This window comes from Balaenoptera physalus (assembly GCF_965194825.1).
Source record: "Balaenoptera physalus genome assembly, chromosome: 6".
In the NCBI taxonomy this organism is placed as follows: Eukaryota; Metazoa; Chordata; class Mammalia; order Artiodactyla; family Balaenopteridae; genus Balaenoptera; species Balaenoptera physalus.
The window spans coordinates 43,716,928-43,736,799 of record NC_138885.1 but is presented as its reverse complement, the minus strand read 5'-3'; the positions used below and the strand labels follow the sequence as shown (position 1 = coordinate 43,736,799).

The 19,872-nt window shown below is 36.2% G+C and overlaps 1 protein-coding gene across 2 annotated transcripts in view; it reads right to left on the bottom strand.

Moving 5' to 3' along the window:
• ACVR2A (activin A receptor type 2A) overlaps nucleotides 1–19,872 on the bottom strand; it is an 86,532-nt gene that overhangs the window by 64,977 nt on the left and 1,683 nt on the right. The window lies entirely within an intron of this gene.

The window sequence follows — 19,872 nt, the reverse complement described above, 5'->3', positions numbered from 1 at the left end:
ACATAAAATAGTCTTCCCACTTTATTCACCTGACAAAATTCTAATCATCCTTCGATCACCTCAAGCATCACCGAGGGAAAACATTACCTGACTCCCTCCAAACTGAATCAGGCTTTTTCTACAGTCCCAGGAGCTCTAATATTGACATAATGTGCTGCATAATTTCTAGGTTACTAATCATTCTCCTCCAACTAAGCTGTGTGTCCTCTAGAGTAAAGACTGTGTCTTATTCATCTCTATATTCCCGTTCTGCCATATGCTTATTGTTTACTGGATGGCTAATAAATAAGTCTGGAGCTCAAGAGGGAGATCAAAGTTAGAGATATAACTATGGATACCTACATTTAGATAAAAACTAAAGAAGAGAAATGGGATTACTTCAGCAGGGAAGGTTATATGGACTAAGAATTCCATAGGGTTGAACTCTGAGAAATGCAAAACTAAAAGGATGGGCAGATTGAAAAACTGACATGGTGAGGAACTGTAGTCAGAAACACTGAGAGAGTTAAAGGGACAAAAGAATTTCAAGAAGGAACAGGTAGACAATAGCATCAAAGTTACAGGAAAGTCAAGTAGTAACCGAATATAGATAACAAGAATCCTTTAGATTAGGCAATTAGAAAATCATTAATCTTTGAGGGAATTATTTCACGTACTTTAGGATAGCAAAGAAAACAGAAGGTAGGATAGAAACTTTTCAAGACAGTGAGAAGAAAAAGAGAGACTCTTTCACATTAATGTATTCAATAAATATTTATTGAGCACTGGACACTAGGAATGCAGTGATAAACATGAGGGCCATAATCCCCATCCAAAGGGTGCTTTTATTTTAGCAGCAATAAATTCAGAAAAAAACAAAGCCCAGAAGGACTCAAGAAGACTAGACCAAGTAGAATCTGAAAGGCATCCCTCACCTAGTGAAGTCCTAAAAGATAACTAAAGCCCCCCCTTCCCCAAAAAAGAGAAAGAAATGTCTGTTAGTGCCTAACACCATTAATTTTAATAATTAACATATGAAATGTTTTTATATTACATTTTCAGTTTCAGAATGTGTATTATGTTTAGAGTGTAAGGTTTATCACTCCAAAGTGACTAGTTTCTTAGACAATCAAAGACTTCATATTCCTTTTGTAACCTCCATAGTAACTGGCATAATAATGAGCACACAGTAGGTACCCCTTAAACGACAGATGATTTCAGTTATAGCTACATGGATTCAGGATACAACAATACTAAAGTTTTTCTATAAATTCAGTCACTTAAATTCAAATCAAATCCCTATGGATTTATTAGTTTCTACTACTCATTTGCCACCTTTTATTCATTATTCCTAGCCTAAGAAACACAGAAATAAGGGACTTCCTTTTCTTTCTGTTCTCTTCATCATCTTTCAGTTTTCTGCAAGCTGATTTATAATTTAAAAGTTTTGGTAACAGAAAACTGAAGTCCTTGGATTTGGAAAAACAATGTGTGTGTTAAATCTTTTTACCAATCTGTCTTTTTGTTTTAATTAATTAATTAATTTGTTTAAATTTTTGGCTGCGTTAGGTCTTCATTGTGCGGGCTTTCTCTAGTTGCGGCGAGCGGGGGCTACTCTTCATTGCGGTGTGTGGGCTTTTCACTGCGGTGTGTGGGCTTCTCATTGCGGTGGCTTCTCTTGTTGCGGAGCACGGGCTCTAGGCGCGTGGGCTTCAGTAGTTGCAGCACGCAGGCTCAGCAGTTGTGGCTCGCGGGCTCTAAAGTGCAGGCTCAGTAGTTGTGGCGCACAGGCTCAGTTGCTCCACGGCGTGTGGGATCTTCCCGGACCAGGGCTCGAACCCATGTCCCCTGCATTGGCAGGTGGATTCTTAACCACTGTGTCACCAGGGAAGTCCCTACCAATCTGTCTTAATATGAATGCAGGCAAGGGAATCACAAATCCAAATGCCAGAACCACTCATTCTTGTCTAACATGTTCTTCCTCACCCACCAATCACAGGTAACAGGCACCAAGTAAGCAATTAACAACCACTATCATTAAATTCTTTTCCAAATATAAGTCAAAAAGAACCTTGGATTTGCCTTGTTCTACATGAGCAAATTTCAATTAATTCAACCTCTCTGAATCAAGGATAATCATTTTTAAAAGATGCATTTACTTTGATCATTTGATTCACTAATTACTCAAGTGGTGATCAGAGCAAATGAATTCTGACCTAGTTCTGATTCTGGCTCATTGTATAACCAAAAGGAACAACTTCTGTTTCTCAGTCTTTAAACAGCTGTGGACAAACAATTACTTTCATTTAAGAGGTGGAGAAAGTTCTGCTATATCAGCTACAGTACCCATGATATATTATCAACAATTCAATTTGATAACTCAGCATTTTTTACTACATCATAGGATTTGAGGAGTACCACAAATAGCAGCTGCTGTCAGAGTGGGAACGGGGGAGGGAACCCTGGCAGAACAGGTTCAAAGAAAGTCGCATTGCACTGGAATTGGTAACTCCTGTTTTAATACACATTTTAGAATATGTGATTCAATAGAATAATAGATTTAATCCCTGCAGATCTAGGCTACATACACTGGCCCTGCTACTTATTTAGTTAGGTATCCTTAGGCAAGTCGCTGAATCTCAGTTTCTTCACCTATAAAATGGGGATAATACTTATCTTGTAGGGTGAGTCACACACATTATCACTAAAACTTAAAAGCACTTAGCCCAGAGCATGCAATAAGCAGTGACTATTAATAATGGCTGTTTTAACAAATGGTAATAATTAATAACATCATTGTTTTACATAATGATTGAGCTGTGATATAACTTGCCAGTTCCAATTTTGACCAAAGAAATGTAATAATGTAAAATTGTGGCACACGTGTAACAGGCCTTAACCTAATAATGGCCCATTAGGAAAACAATTTTAACCATTCTTCATCAAGAGCAAAAAGTGATTAAGAAAAGCACTTCTGAAGCAATCAAAGGCAGGATTTACCTACAAATTTCCTTCAGCAATAATTAACATATGTGGATTTATGATTGCCATCAAGCTATCCAAGCAAGAGCAAAACAACCTCTGCCCTGGAATTAGAGCTCATTTTAGTGCTTCCTACTGCTGTACTGCTACTTCTGGCTCCCGCCTTGCCCAGCGCCAAGCATGAATTTCTTAAAATGTGGTATAAGGATTATCTGCAAAGCAACTACCTCTAGTATAAATGGCTGCAAACACTTCCTCCCCTAGGGTGGAAGACAGCAGAGAATAATGAGGCAAAAGTTGGTCTATACTTTCACAAAAGAACACAGAACTTAAAAATCAGGGTTTAAGTTCTAGCTCCACTGGTTAGTGACTTCAGACTAATTCTATTATCTTAGAGTCTGAGCTAAAAAAACAAACAAACAAACAAAAAAACATGAAACCTATCTCAAATAGGTTCACATAGGATCAAATAGGAACATACATGAAGTCACTTAGAAAACTATATAGCATTAATAAAAAGATGCTACCCTCCCAGAAGTGATGATATTCAAATATTGAGAAAATAAAACTACATACACTTTTGGAAGTTACAGTTATTCCCCTAACACATCCAGTCCCTTTTGTCTTTTTTTTTTTTTAACATCTTTATTGGAGTATAATTGCTTTACAATGGTGTGTTAGTTTCTGCTTTATAACAAAGTGAATCAGTTATACATATACACATATCCCCATATCTCTTCCCTGTTGCATCTCCCTCCCTCCCACCCTCCCTATCCCACCCCTCTAGGTGGTCACAAAGCACCGAGCTGATCTCCCTGTGCTATGCGGCTGCTTCCCACTAGCTATCTATTTTACATTTGGTAGTGTATATATGTCCATGCCACTCTCTCACTTTCTCCCAGCTTACCCTTCCCCCTCCCCACATCCTCAAGTCCATTCTCTAGTAGGGCTTCGTCTTTATTCCGGTCTTGCCCCTAGGTTCTTCATCACCATTTTTTTTGTTGTTTTTTAGATTCCATATATATGTGTTAGCATACGGTATTTGTTTTTCTCTTTCTGACTCACTTCACTCTGTATGACAGACTCTAGGTCCATCCACCTCACTACAAATAACTCAATTTCGCTCCCTTTTGTCTTTATCTCACTTTGGAAAAAAGATTTTGAGGTACTCTCATTTGTGAATATATTGATACTACTGAATGATGCACTACTCCACTCTATAGTTTTCTGAAAAGATCTCCCCATATTTCTATATAAAATACCACCAAATTACATAACTGGAAATGTTAGTGCAGTCGTCCTTGGGCATCCAAGGGAGATTGATTCCAGGACACCTTCCCCACCCCTCCCAAGGATACCAAAACCAGAGGATGTTCAAGTCCCTTCTATAAAATGATGCAGTATTTGCATATAACCTGTACATTCTCATGTATACTTTAAATCATCTCTAGACTACTCATAATACCTCATGCAATGTGAATGCTATGGAAATAGTTTCCAATGTGCAGCAAATTTGGCACTTTCTGGAATTTTTTCCCCAAATATTTCTGATCCCCAATTGGTTGAATCCACGGATGGGGAACCCAGGGAGAGCCAACTGTATTCTTCCCTGGATACCAGCTGATGTTTTAGAATTAAACCAGAGTCCAATAAATATATAAATAAATGTAAATGTTGTAAATAAAACAAACAGTACTGTATCCTAAACAAAACAGCATGGCCATCTGCCAAAGGTCAGTTTCTCACTAAATATACGAGAATGCCCTCAGTTTTAGATTCACTATATTGTACTCATTCATATTCAATAAACAGTTTAAAGCTAGACACTGTGCTAGACAAAAACAACAAGCAGCATTAGCAACTATTTTTTTAAAGCCTTTTTTTTTAAGAGCAGTTTTACGTTCACAATAAAATTTAAAGGAAGGTGCAGAAATTTCCCATATACACCCCTGACCCCACACATGCATAGCCTCCCTCATTATCAACATCACTCACCAGAGTGTTACATTTGTTACCAAGGACCAACCTACACTGATACATCACAATTACCCAAATTCCATAGTTTACCTTAGGGTTCACTTTTGGTGATGTACATTCTATGGGTTCAGACAAATGTATAATGACATATACCCATCACTATAAAATCACACAGAGTATTTTTGCTGCCCTAAAAATACTGTTCTCTGCCTATTCGTCCCTTTTCTCCCCCCCGATCCCTGGCAACCACTGATCATTTTACTGTCTCCATAATTTTTCCTTTTCCAGATATCATATAGTTGTAATCATACAGTATGCAGCCTTTTCAGACTGGCTCTTAGTAATATGCATTTAAGGTTCCTCCATGTCTTCTCATGACTTGACAGCTCATTTCTTTTTAAGTGCTGAAAAATATATACTTGTCCGGAGGTACCACAGTTTATTTATCGATTAACCTACTGAAGGACATTTTGGTTCTTCCAAGTTTTGGCAATTAGGAATAAAGCTGCTATAAACATCTGTGTATAGGTTTTTGTGTGAAAATGTTTTCAATTCCTTTGAGTAAATACCAAAAAGCATGATTGCTGGATCATATGGTAAGAGGATTTTTAGTTTTGTAAGAAACCACCAAACTGTCTTCCAAAGTAGCTATACCATTTTGCATTCCCACCAGAAATGAATGAGAGTTCCTGTTGTTCCACATCCTTGCTAGCAGTTGGTAGTGTCAGTGTTCCAGATTTTTGCCATTCTAATAGGTGTGTAGTGGTACCTAGTTGTTTTAACTTGCATTTCCCTGATGACATATGATGTAGAGCATCTTTTCATATGCTTATTTACCATCTGCATATCTTCTTTGGTGAGGTATCTGAGGTATCTTTGGCCCATTTTTTAATCAGGTTGTTCATTTTCTTCTTGTTGAGTCTTAAGAGTTCTTCGTTTATTTTGGATAACAATCCTTTATCAGATATTGCAAATATTTTCTCCCAGTCTGTGTTTTATCTTCCAAGTAATATTTTTATTGAGTTATTCAGAATGCCTACTACATGCCAGACATCATTCAATGCACTTTAGATATATTAACTCACCTACACTTTATAACAACTGTATAAAGTAAGTACCATTATTATTTCCATTTTCCAGATGAGAAAGGTTAAATAACTTGCCCTAGGTCACAGAGACAGAAAATAATGGAGCCAAGATACATCACAGCCACTATGGCTCCAATGCTCTTAACCTACAACAAATACTAACTTAGCACTATAATGAATGAGTCTAAAAGAACTCCAGGTCAGCTGGAAGACAGACACATTAGCAAGCAATTATAACACAGAACATGGTAAGCGGTACCATAGGGGTAAGAGATTGGGCTAAAAGATATTAAGTCCAAGTCTTCAGATATTACTAGTTGAAACTTTTTCTATATGAATTAGTAATTCCCATTGCAAAATCAAGAATCTCAACTCAGCTTGAGAAAGATAAACACATTTTACAAGTATCTGTCATCTTTCCATTCTATTAACCAGGTATCTGTCTGCTATCGTTTCATTACTTTTCTAGTTAAGAACAACAGCCTTCCTATCAATCTACTTCTTCCCAAGACAGTTCCAAATCAAGTTAGAAATCAGAATCAGCATAAATTTGTTTTCACCATACTTGCTAACTTAATACCTAAGAGAAAGAGATGTCTTAAACATGGATTTTGATTTTTAAGTACCTAAAATGGGTAACTAAGTCTAGACTAACCAAGTATTGCTTAAGAGAAGCTTTCTTTTAATAACTAAAAAAGAACTATTTTCAATTAGCATATCAAAGCTACAAGTCTCCAAAGCCAAGACTTCAGCTTGTATCACAATTAATAGCAGGTCCTTTTCTACCTACACCCACTTATACACTGCCACTTGGGAACAGCCAATTCATCTGGGTGGCCAGGTTGCCCAGCTACTTGGGTTTCCCTCCTCATTCTCCTTTCAGCTAAAGACAAGATTATATTACTCTTCCTCACTAAACCTCATCCTCAAACCCTTCCTTGCTGTTTCTAGTATGAATTAACAGTCCATGTTGGTGGTGAGGTATGAAGGAGCAGGGATAGTAGTACAGAGGAGAAATAAGAAAAATTAAAGGTAAAATGACAGAGCCGCTTCTTTTCTAACACATCATGTCATTCTTCACATAGAGTTCCTAACCATTTTCTTCCAGTGGCCCTGTCCTAATACTAGTGAGCTGCCACCAATTGGGATGTTTTCCATCCTCTGAAACACAACGGAAGTCATACATGGCTTCTTTCCCTACAGGGAAAACAACATGGTATAATGTATCAAGCACATATTCTTAAATAAGGTAAGAATCTGTTTGAATCTCAATTGTGATGCTTATTAGCTGTATGACCCTGTTTTCTCACCTGTAAAACAGGTTAACTAACTACCTCATAAGGTAACTCTTTACCAGAAACACACTGTCCCAAGTGGTCAAGAGGCTTCCTTTATATTTTTCCTTTGGCTCTCATATGCAGTAAGAGGGGAAAAAAGATCTCAGGATCAGTATCTCAAACCCTTAGAACCACAGGCTTTCAAACATTCTGACTACAAATCACAGTAAGAAATACATTTTTCACTGTGACCCAGTACATGTATACATACAATCACACACATAACTGAGGTTTCACAAAACAGTACTACCCCTACTGTGTGTGATTCATCCTGATATTTTCTATTTTCTTTCATTCTTCTCTCCCCGCCACCTTTCTCCTCCCTAATCACATACACAAAGCGCTTTTTAGTCCTGTCACCATACCACCCTACTGAAGCCCCAGGGAGCAGGGTACTCGAAATGAGAGATCAGGGAAGAAGGAAATTCTGATAGTGCTGGGGAGAGTCTGTGTTTCTTCTGGTCTGAGAAGGAATACTAAATCCATTTTCCCTCAGACACAGTGTTATTCCTAGGGATAAAGTTGTATTGCTGGAATACAGAACACTGGAGGTAAAACAGGCTTGTAGATTGGTCTGGGAACGTAACCAACACAGATGACGATCATCCTATAAGAAAATGCTTCGCAGGTTCCAAACAAAGTTTTTGGAAAATAATATATTTATTTCTAAGTTGGGGGAGGGTGCTACTTATACAATGCACTATGCCAGGGGTTGTTAAACTATTGCCCATGGGTCAAATCCAGTTTGCAGCTGTACAGATGCTGAACAATGGTTTTTACATTTTCAAATGGTTGAAAAAAAGAATATACTATTTTGTGACACACGAAAATTATATGAAATTCAAGTTCCAGTATCTATAAATAAAGTTTTATTGGAACGCAGTCACACTGACTCATTTACGTATTGTCTATGACTGCTTTTGTGTTACAACTGGCAGAGCTCAGTAGCTGCAAAAGAGACTGACTAAAATATTTACTATCTGGCCCTTTACAAAAAAGTCTGTGGACTCTATCCTAAGCACTTGAAAGCATTCAATATTCATTCACAAATATTTGTTAAGCACCTATTATGTGTCAAACACTGGGGAAACTACAGTGCATAAGTCGGATATGGTCCCCCTCATAAGTATTAATGGAAGGCAAGTGGGAAAAAAAGTTTGGAGGAATAAGAAACAGTTGACTTGTTTGTAGGAGCTATGGGTCACTGTAAGGAATAGACATTCTTCTAAGATTTTATATTCAGTTGTTCACAGAATTAATTCCTTTATTCACAGGGTAAAGATAAATGTCTACTGATGAAGAATCACAAATTCTGAATTAAAAGTGTTATTACAGTTCACTTGAACCTCTCCTATTGCTCTCCTTGAGAAAAATCATTTATTACAAATATTTTGAGTAACATTATGAAGTTTTAAAAGCTTCATATATATGTGTGTGTGTATATATATACACACACATATATGAGTGTGCTTATGTCTGTGCATGCAGTCTTTGATCCTCACTGTAATCTTGTGAGGCAGTATTATAAACTCCATTTTACAGATGAATAAACTATGGTTATGGAATTTTCCCAGGTTCACATGGTATATCACACCATGGTAAAGAAAGGCCCAACACATAAGTTTTCTCCCTACAGAATGTTTGTTGTTTCTACTATACCTGCCCCCAAACTGCATAATTAACTACTTTCACTGAATTTGAAATGAAGGACCTACTGCTATTTGTTTGTTTTTGAGAAAACCATTCTTTGCAAGCAACAGCTACGCTTGTACCAACAAGATTAGCTTCTACTTCTGTAACTAGTCCTTGCTGTGTAACCACATGTTCCAAAGGTAGAAAATTCTATAATCTTGTAACAGACTAGGCTCATCTACTCTTACGCTCTCTTAGTGAGCTGATTTCTTTCCGTATCATGGAAATAAGACTAGATATTAATTATAAAAATCCTGCTTAATCAGGGTTGCTAAATATATGTTGCTAGACTAAGAATTACAAATCTTGATGTAGGGCTATTCTTGGGCTAGAGCGGTGAAAGATAAGATCTGTAGATAAAAGACCAAAACTACCCTTCACTAATTCAAAAAGAAAAAATATGTAACAATATTCTTCTCTGACCTTAAGCTTTTAATTTTATTTCATTCTTCGGTTTGACTAGTTTATTCTTCATAAAATGATTCTGACAGAGATAGTTAATAGAGAAAATAGTACCTGATAGTTTGTTAGGTCCTCTCAGCAGTTAAACCCTACTAATTTAATTGCTTCTATTATTTCTAGCCCTCTCAGCTAATAGGCAATCTCTATTTACATTTTAACAAACAATATAATTAGCAATTAATTTCCTAATTCAACACCCAAACCAGGTATTATGTATCTCTAAAGAACTAAAGAAGAGAATATTTTAAAAGGTTACCTGGAAAGATTTATTATGCAATATTTACAGAGAATAAAAGGATGGTCATTTAGAAAGGGATTTTATTCTTCTTCTGAATGCCTACTAATCAAATTGCTTTACTATTACCATGCTCATCTTGAATAATTAATATCTTGCAACTGCCCTTACTCATTTTTTATCATTTTCTTTTAGCTTTGACTTCTCATTTCTCCCCAAACCATTTTAAAGTGTACTTACAGAAGTTAATTTCAACTCTTAGCTTAAAAAAAAAAGTAATTAGCAAATTCTACTCACTAACCTTGTATGTATGAAACTCCACTACCAAGTAGCACAAAGCCTAGACCAGTTCTTCTTCTAGAACTACTTTAAGGTCATAATAAATAAAATGGCCTGTAATATTTACAGGGTGAAGCTACACTTCTTTACAGAAGAAGATGGCTAACCAAAAACAGGCAGTTAGGTTTACCTACTTCCAAAATGAAAGAAACTAAATGAAACCAAATGAAAAGAGGCAGCCACTATTATATTGCTAAATTCAGTAACGTTTAACGTCTCTTCTGGCTTTATCTCTGTGTAATAATGCAGTTTTTCCCTAGTCAAAGATGATGCTGCTGAACTTCTGCCAATATAGTTGATTTCCCTGTGCCAAGCACCACCTCCCCCTTCCACCAACAGTAGAGGCTTGAAATCTTTCAGATAAAAATATTCAAGCTAACTACTTAACAGAGGCGATAGCCCTGAGTAAAAATAATAGCCCACAGTATTAACTATTTATCCTTTCAGCCTTTATTGTAAGACCTTGATAACCTGTAAAGATATCAAATTCCTAAGAATTAAGATACAAAATATGCTGAGTTTTCTGCTTCTGAATCTTCAGCCGTATCAACAATACCGTATATTACATGTTAATAAAGAGGTGACATTATTTTTTTAAAAATAGGCATTTGAAAAGAAGTAAAGCCAAAGTTTCAGAGAGAAATAGGAATGGTTAGTAAGTAAGAAAATAAATTTGCAGGTGCATGGAATCTAAAGATAGGAATTTGCCACAAAAATTCAATAACCTCTGGTCTGTGTTTTATCTCTTTTTGAGGCTTTTTTTTTTTTTTGAGACGCTGTATTCAGTTCTCACATGCACAATAAGCTATCCATTTTTCTTAAGTAATAATAAGTAGGGGAAACAATGGGGTAACCAGTAAAATAAGAGAGGAAGACTGGTAAGTGTAGGCAAGTTCTAGAATACAAAGCTAGAAAGGGTCTTAGAGAGTCTCTCTAGCTTAGGTCGACGTAACAGTCTCCTAACTGGTCTCACCTCCTCACTCCTACACACCTCCAATATATTTTCCAGATAGCTGCCAGTGATCTTAACACATAACCCAGGTCAAGCTCCTCCTTAAAGCTCTTTGCTTTCCATTGCCCTTTGGATTTTACTCTCTTTCCCAGCTTAGATCAAAAGCCCTGCAGGATCTTGTCCCTATCTATCTCTCCAGTCCCATCCTTGCATTCATTTCTTCAGGCAGCCAGCCAAATACTTACTGAGCTTCTACTCTGTGCCAGAAACCGTGCCATGACCTGGGGGTACTGTGATAAATAAGTGAAAAACCTTCTCTCAACAGAATTTACACTCTAGTAGTGGAAAGAACAGATGATAAATAGGCAGATAAATAAACTGAATAATTAGAGACTGTGATAGGTGATGTGAGGCAAATAAAGAGTTACCCTCTCAGAACCCTGTCAGAGCACATATGACAATCTGTAATTATTTTATTCATTTGACTACTTACTTTATGACTGTAAGCTCTGTGAGGGCATTATCATGTCTGTCTTGTTCACTGCTACATCCCAACCACTTAGCAGTACCCCTAGCATGTAGTTCAATATTTATTTGTTAAATGAATGAATACTCATTTCATCCTCTTTAAGTCAGTGATGAGTAAAGTCTTCATGGTTACCAAGGTCAAAGAAGAGTCAGTAGGAAAGCAGGAATTTAAATAAGAGACTCTTAAGTTTTAGTACAAAATATTATACCACATTAAAAATATTGACCTCAAAACTCCACTGATCATGTTTACGAAGCTTGTGGCTGGTAGATGGTACTGGTACCCCAAAACTGACTTGAGAATCTTTCAAGATTTTACATGAAAAGTTTTAAAACACTTAAGGTTTAGGTGAAATTTCCTATGAGAAATACTTTAAATTCCAACAAATAAATAAAGATGAAGGTTTAATGCCAATGTTTCCTTTTAATGCATGCTAGAACAATGAGACCTTAAAGAACTCTTTGTAAAAGAACTATGATAGCTGAATGTTCTAGATGTTTCCTGGCACCTATTTGGCAGCGTTATTGATATTTTCTTTGGCTGAATCATTTAGTCAGAATATTATTTCATATTAACTTATAAGTAATTTACTAGCAAATTTTTGAAACCTCCCAAGAACTGAATCTGTATATTTAAATGTTTTACATATTACGTTTTTAAAAATAAGACCTAAAGATAGGTTAAAAACTGACATGTATGTAAGATCTACTATGAACCAGCTACTGTATTATGTGGCATATTATTTCATTTACTACATCTTGGTATACAAATTTTAAAAAATTAATCTCAGCGTTTTAGAAATTTGCTAACATCTGATAACTTGCCCATGCCTCTTCCTCTTGAAATAATGCCTTGGAACAAGCTTGATTTACAATATATCATAAAGATGTGAAGACCAACAGATTTTTCCCAGTAGAGGTCTCATTTCTATAAAATATAGTTAGTAATCATAAGTAGGAAAAAATCCTTTCTCAAAATCTTTACATAAGATAGGCTTATTACTATAACATGTAAAGACAATTCCTTTTTGAAAAGGCAATCCCCCCCCTACATGAGTCCTCCTAATAATTATCTCATTGCTTTACATTTATTTTTCTTCAGCAACATTAGAGAATATAATGATTCCCACTATGATTACAGCTACTGATAGTCAGCCAAAGAAAAAAATACTTTCATCTAGTCCAAAAGAATGGTATTGAAAAGGTTTAGGATTCAGGTCTGAATCACATATACCAACTTCAGAAAAGTTTCTAAAACTACTTTTATAAAACAGTATTAATTTACTGTGAAGAAAATGTCTCACATAGATTTCAAAGAATATAATCTGAATGACCAGTATGAGCAATCACTGCAATTACTGGAATCTGACCATTATTTAAATACAAAAAACACATTGAGCTACTCGAGCTTAGAATTAACGCAACCTCACAATGGAGACCATACAGTGTATGTGTGTTAAAGAATATTATATGCTCTCATGTTTTTTATGAACTCTTATTTTCCCAAACTTATGTTTATATTTCCATTCATGTTTATATTCTAAATTCATCTCTATCTGTAGAATTTCTTTAGTTATGAAAGTGCTTCCTATTTTCTTCTGGCTTGTTATTTCTTTACCAATTTTATTTAGTAGTGCTACCATCCTACCTTAATCTCCAAGCTGTTTTTCTATTTTATAGTCCACATACTATAAGTATTTGGGACATCCATCAGGGTCTCTATCATCCACCCGTACCTCGTCTTGGTTTTAATTACTTTTCATCTGGATTTAACACTCTCAACTGAGACTGTTCTACTTCAAGCAGTTATAAACATTTTTTCATCACAGAAATCTCTTCCTCAGATTTAGTCAAAAATTCCCCCATTTCAACTTGCCTTCCATCCATAGTCAAGTTTACTCACAAATGCTTTCTGTATTCCTCATCCCACTTTGCTCCTAATCCCTCATATTAAGATGAATATACTTAACCTCCTGCCAAGGCGGGGTTTTTTTCTTATTATTGGGACTTATCTCCTCCAACAAGCCTTTCCTAAATGAAAAAATCTGAACTGTTCAAATTACAATCTAATTTTGTTTTAGCACCTTTGTGTGTGCATAAGTCATCCAGCTAGTCCAGGAGAGAGACGAGCTCAGTCAGGGTAGGTCCATGTTCTCCCTTGGGACCAGTTTTCCCTGTATTCTGCACCTAGGCACAAGTTCTCCATATTTTTCACTGCGCATATTTTTTATTGCACATATTTACGTAGGCAGCTTCCTTCTCTACTCAGAGGATTGGGTAGAAAGAATAAAGCCAATATTTTTTAGGAGTTTAGAACCCATTAATGGGTCACTGAATTAATTAATGGGTCATAATCAAAGATTTGTTAATGAAATAGAATATAAAAACAAACAAAAGTGTCCTGCACACAATAAGTTCATGAAACTTCTACTTCTGATAAATACACATACATATTTATGTATATGGGAACTGAGTCACGACAACGTGTATTTCTTATTGTGGGTTATGGTCAAAAAAGCTGAAAGCCACTGAATTTGAAGCACTCTACGATGTCTTCTAAATCTATACAATTCAAATTATATTAAAAGATTTAGTCTAAGGAACCGAGACAGGGCATTAAAAAAGGGGGCAGAACTTAAGGATACTCAAAAAAACAACCAGCAAAATCACTTTTTCTTAATAAAATGTCACTATTAAACTATATTCTTAGAACTACAGAATCATAAAGCTTTTAGAGTAGGAAAGAAAGTTCAGAGATCATCTAACCCAAGTTTATCGCTTTAATACACAAAAGAAACTGAGGCCCAGAAATGAAAAAATGTCACTTCACTTATTCAGTAAGCATTTGCTAAGCATGTATTGTGTACCAGGTTTTAGGAGTGGGTTTGTGGATAAAGAGAAGATGTCTTCAAAGAGTTCAGAGTCTATACTGTATATATGCAAATAACATTTACATTAATTACTAAAATCAAGGTCATTTATAAAGAACAGAAATCAACTAACTCAATCCGGGCTGAGTGGCAGAGAACTGTTGTTTTTAAAGAGGTGGTACTTCTCAGTCTTAAACACAAGGAGTTAGCCAGGTAAAGAAGAAAGAAATAACATGTACAAAAGTACCATACTAATATACAATAAAGGAGGACACATTCAGGAAACTGCAAGTTGAGTTTGTATATCTGGAATATAGGACTCATGCTGAGGAGAAGCCACAGCAGAATACCTAGAATTTATCTGACATTTAATCTTCAAACCACTATGTGAGGTAGGCACTATTAATAGCCCCATTTTGTAGATGACAAAACTGAAGCACAAAAGGTGAAGTGATCTGCCTAAGGTTAAATTGTGAAGCAAGGATGTAAAAGCAAGAAAGTCTAACTCCAGAGCCTATACTCTTATCCTTATACCAAGAGGTTAGAGAAAACAGGCAGGATCTAAATGATAAAGGACCCTGTATGCCCTTTTAAGACTTCAGGTTTTATGTTAAAGGTGACTCACAGTCCATGAAAGGTTTTAAGCAGGAGTGACATATTCAGACTTACTTTTTAATGAGGTCAGTCTGGCAGGTATGTGGTTGGATTGGAAGAGGAATCAGTGGCAGGGAACTTAGCTAGTCATAGCTAGAAAGATACTACAATAATTCAGGTAAGAGAAATGATAGATGAGCTGTACAGTGGCAGTGCTGGCACCAGAACCCAAGTCTACTGACCACCACAACCGCTTAAGAACTTCCCATTTTCCCCCTTAAGTCACCATACTAACAGTTTAAGAAATCCAGCCTCAGGAACAACAGCACATTCCCTTTAGGCCCTTTTATTAAACAAAGCATAACCACTAGATGTGTTGCGTATATGAAAGTGACTAACAGAAATCCAGTTGGAGAACGACAGAAAGTCAATTGCTATCTGCAGTTTTCTCACCTTCTTGACTTCTCCTTCTCCTTCCTCTATACACTATTCCTGGAACTTTCATGTTCAATAGTCAATTTGAAATCAATGTTCTGTCTAGACATGACTATTATAACCTAACAATTAAATCCACCACAGAGGAAGTCTAATGTGGTCCCAGCTGTGGCAATAAATATACTCTCTGGTCTGGTGAAATTTTGGCTTAAACAGAGGTGATGAATGAATAATAATAAGAGATAGACTTTTTGAAAGCAGCAAGAGTTAAAGAAAAACAGAATACTAAAAAGGGATATGAATAAGAGCAATGTAAAGTTCAAGCCATTTGTTTCCAAGAGAGTAACACCAGTCCCAAGTGTGTGTGGTATTCCAGAAACCAACAAATGAAAGAACAGTAGAAAAGACTATCTGGTCAATTCTCAAGCATTCTAAATTCAATCCCTTTTCATTTAAACCCAGGGTGAGCCCTCCTGAGTCACCCTTGAGACTAAGGAACAAGTGGGTTCCACAAGCAAGCAGCCTACAGTATAGGGAGGGAAGTACAGAAGGGACAGAGAAGATAAAGAAGAGAGGAAAGTAGAAAGGGAATCACAATGAAAGGGAATGGAAGAAATGATGAGTTACAGAATATGGAATAAAACTGAGGAGTGCTAGTGACCTCAATATCAAATGTTGCCAACCTTACCTAACTTACTGAGGGGTACCATGATAGTGGCAACATGAGAGCATGAAAAGACAAATTTAAATCACAGATTTATGAGACACCAACGATAAGAAATAAGAATAATGACAAAACTAAAAAAACAAAATAGTTTTAGAGTCTAAAGAGACAATTTAAAGATTACTAAAATCTCATTTGGTTTAGTTATGCTTTACTTCTCATGAAACAATGAGTCTGATGGACACAAAAGGTGAAAATGTCAGTTAGTACCAGAGACATGTCTGGGGAGATGTGTTACAAAGAAAGTATGAAACTTAACTTGTATACTTTTCTGTGGGAGCAACTTCAGAATTTTTCCTCTCTATTGGTTAGTGCTACTTATTTTAAGTATTTCACTCTAATTCTTATCCTGGCCGGCTGGGTTAACTTCCTTAAAACCAGAGTTCAAAACAAGGTAAGCACTTTTTAATTATGGTCAAATTTTAACCTCAAAAAGGACAAGGGTCTGCAATAGATCATAGAATATTACTTAGCAGTATAGCCTAAATGAGTCTAATGGTAACCAAAACCCAGATAATGATTCTTAAGAAAATTATGTAATTAAGAAATTACTTTAAAAGTTTCTTAAAATTAAAGTTTGCTAGGTAAAGGAAATACTCTTAAAAAAAAAAAAAAAAACTCAAGGTGTAAATTCAGTTCTTCCATTCAGGTAAAATATAATAGTGAAAATATTTCTTCCATATGAAACTTACAAACCTTTCAGGTACCATATTAATCTCTCTCTCTCCCTCTCCCTCCCTCATTCTTCTCCTTCCTTCCCTCCCCCCCCCCACACACACCTGCTGCCACCACATCACTCACAGTAATTTCAATAAGGATAAAAGGAAATATTCTTAAAGATGATTATTATTGCAAAGAAACTACTGAATCAAAACAAATATAATTAAACTTGATACCTTGACCAATCATTCATCATATGCATGAATATGCAGTCTCCATAAGTACTCCATTATAACAAGTGATTGGAGAAAGTTTATTCAAAACAGTCAGCAAAATATTTTTATTAAAGCATAATAGGATGAAATAATGTGTATACCTATAGCCTATTTTTCTAATCATTCTAATTTTACAAGATAATGAAAACTCTCAATACAAGGTCAGCTGGAGATCATCAATACCATGTACCTGTAAAATTCAGATGACTAACTGTGTGAGGGGGAGCAGAGACCTTTTACTAATACACGAATGCTTTTTAAAATTAAGAGTTTAGAATAGGGCTTCTCAACCCGAACACTACCGACATTCTGAGCCAGATAATTCTTTGTTGTGGAAGGCTGTCCTGTGCATTATAGGATGATTAGCCAGCATCCCATCCTCTACCCACTAGATGCCAGTAGCACACCCTCCCCTCCTCCCACGCAGTTGTGACAACCAAATACTTCTCCAAATGGCCCCTGGGGGAGAGCTGCGGGGCTGGGGAGCAAAAGTCACCCAAGCTTGAGAACTACTGGCTTATCATAAACAGAAAAAAATGAATTGAGGGAGAGGGTGTTGTTTTGTTTTTCTTCTGGTCTTAATGTTCCAAGATATTATATTTGAATTTGATCACGGACTATATTTGAGAGATTCTGCCTTTGAAAACAAAGCATGTAGTATCTATCACTTGTTAGTCAAAGTTCAGAAGAGTCCCAGAAGATTCACTGTACTGCCAATGACCCCTCAACCACACATACACACACATCCGTGCACACACACACACACACACACACACACAGTATTGCCTAGCTGAACTGAAGAAAATGCACAATTACTGTATTTCCATTTCTTATATCATCAAATATATGGACCAGACTGTTCCAGTTCCCACAGAAACCAAGAGAATTCTCAACTTATCCAATGCAACTCAAACACCACAATAGCTGCATCACTCTAGATATGATAAACCTAAGTCCTAGAGCAAATATTAAACTCATCCTCACATTTTAACAAATTTGGAGGATGATACAAACTAACCATAATGCTTTAAAAACAAAACAACTAAGAAGTAGATTGGCGCTTTGAAACAGAACCTGAGGAAGGATAAGAGTAATGAAAAAATTCAAAATCAAAGGGAATGTGAATGCATTTCAGCATGAGGGAAAAACTCAAAAATGTTTCCCCCAGAATGAGAGGAGTGAATTATACACTTGGCCATATCCTAGAGGAACAGTCTACATAATCAGTCTCCAGTATACATACCATGGGATGGAAAATGAAAAATCAAAGTCCACAGAATACTAAAGAAAACAGTAAACATCCATCCTAAACACCTGAAATAAAACTGCTCTTTACTACTGTTCTTCACCTAATTTTTTAAAAAATCAAATATACATAAACAAAAAAAATTACAACTTCAGAAATTTTTTAATTCTCATAAAAATAGCCATCCTCATGCTTCCAGCAGGCCAGATTACATATTACATAGAAAAATCAATTCGGAAAAAAAACCATAAAAATCCTTTTTTAGACTGCATTTGATGCATAACAAAAGCCCTTTAAAAAAATCAGATACTTTAAGTAATAAAAATCTTCATGTATAAATATGGATGAAAGTCTTTAAGATTTATTTCAATTATCTTCAACAGAATTATATTTTAGTTCAACTAGGATTGTTTATTTTTTTAAAAACTATGCAACGATATTTAGTTTAATGTAAGTGCAATATCTATGTGCTCTCCAGCAACAAAATTACTTTATTTCAAAATTTTAGCTATTAACCTCCTGACTCAGTGAAAATAATCCTACAAGAAACTAATGCTGAGTTCTTTTTATTCCCAAGCCAAGCAGAGGAAGCTGTAAGATCTGTAGCGACAGCCTTCTTTTCCAGAAGTAATACCTTGAGACTGCTCAAGAACAGCCTCCTTCACCAATTAGTGTGACTCAGGTGGGTCTGGGAGGGAATAATGTCCACAGTTCCTTGGTCAGTGGCCATGATGCCCCTCCTCCTCAAGGGCAGGAGATCAGAAAAAGGGATGAGAACAAGAGGAGTTCACCAACCAGAACATATAGGGCCAGAGGAGGAAGAGTACTACAGGAAAAATTAAAACTACATGGTTAAGTTATGTCACAGAAGCAAGAGGTTTAATGTTATCCAGTATTCATTCATTTCAGAGACACCATTGTTTATCTTCCTCCCCAAACCGTGCACAAAAAGAACTGTCAGCCTGCCTTAAGCATGTTCTTTCTTCCATTTAAACAGACATGATTCTGTTGGTTAATCTCTGGCAATGATCGCCATTTCACAACACATTCAGCCCACCCGGAACTGATCAATACCACTACAGACATAAGACTAGACTTTATCCATTTATTAACCACAAGGAAATGTACCATTCAGCAAAATTCTATACATTACAAAAGATTCTATTAAAAAGGGGGGCAGGGAGGATGGGTGGACACGGACACACACACACACACAAATACACACACCACAGAGGTACACAAAGAAAAGACTACCACCCTCTAATTTCCCTGTGGCAAACGAGATAAAGACATGGCCATGAAACCTGTCAATTCGTTGTCCCCCTATAATTCTATCTCACAACCTAGTAACTGAATATTGAATTTTATGATAAATAGATCCACTGCCACTTTAAAATTGTTTCATCTATCAAACTAACTCTCCTCCTAGGTGCATTTGCACACCTCTGAGCTAGATGCTGTATTCATTTACAGAATTTCAAATACAAAAGACTAGTT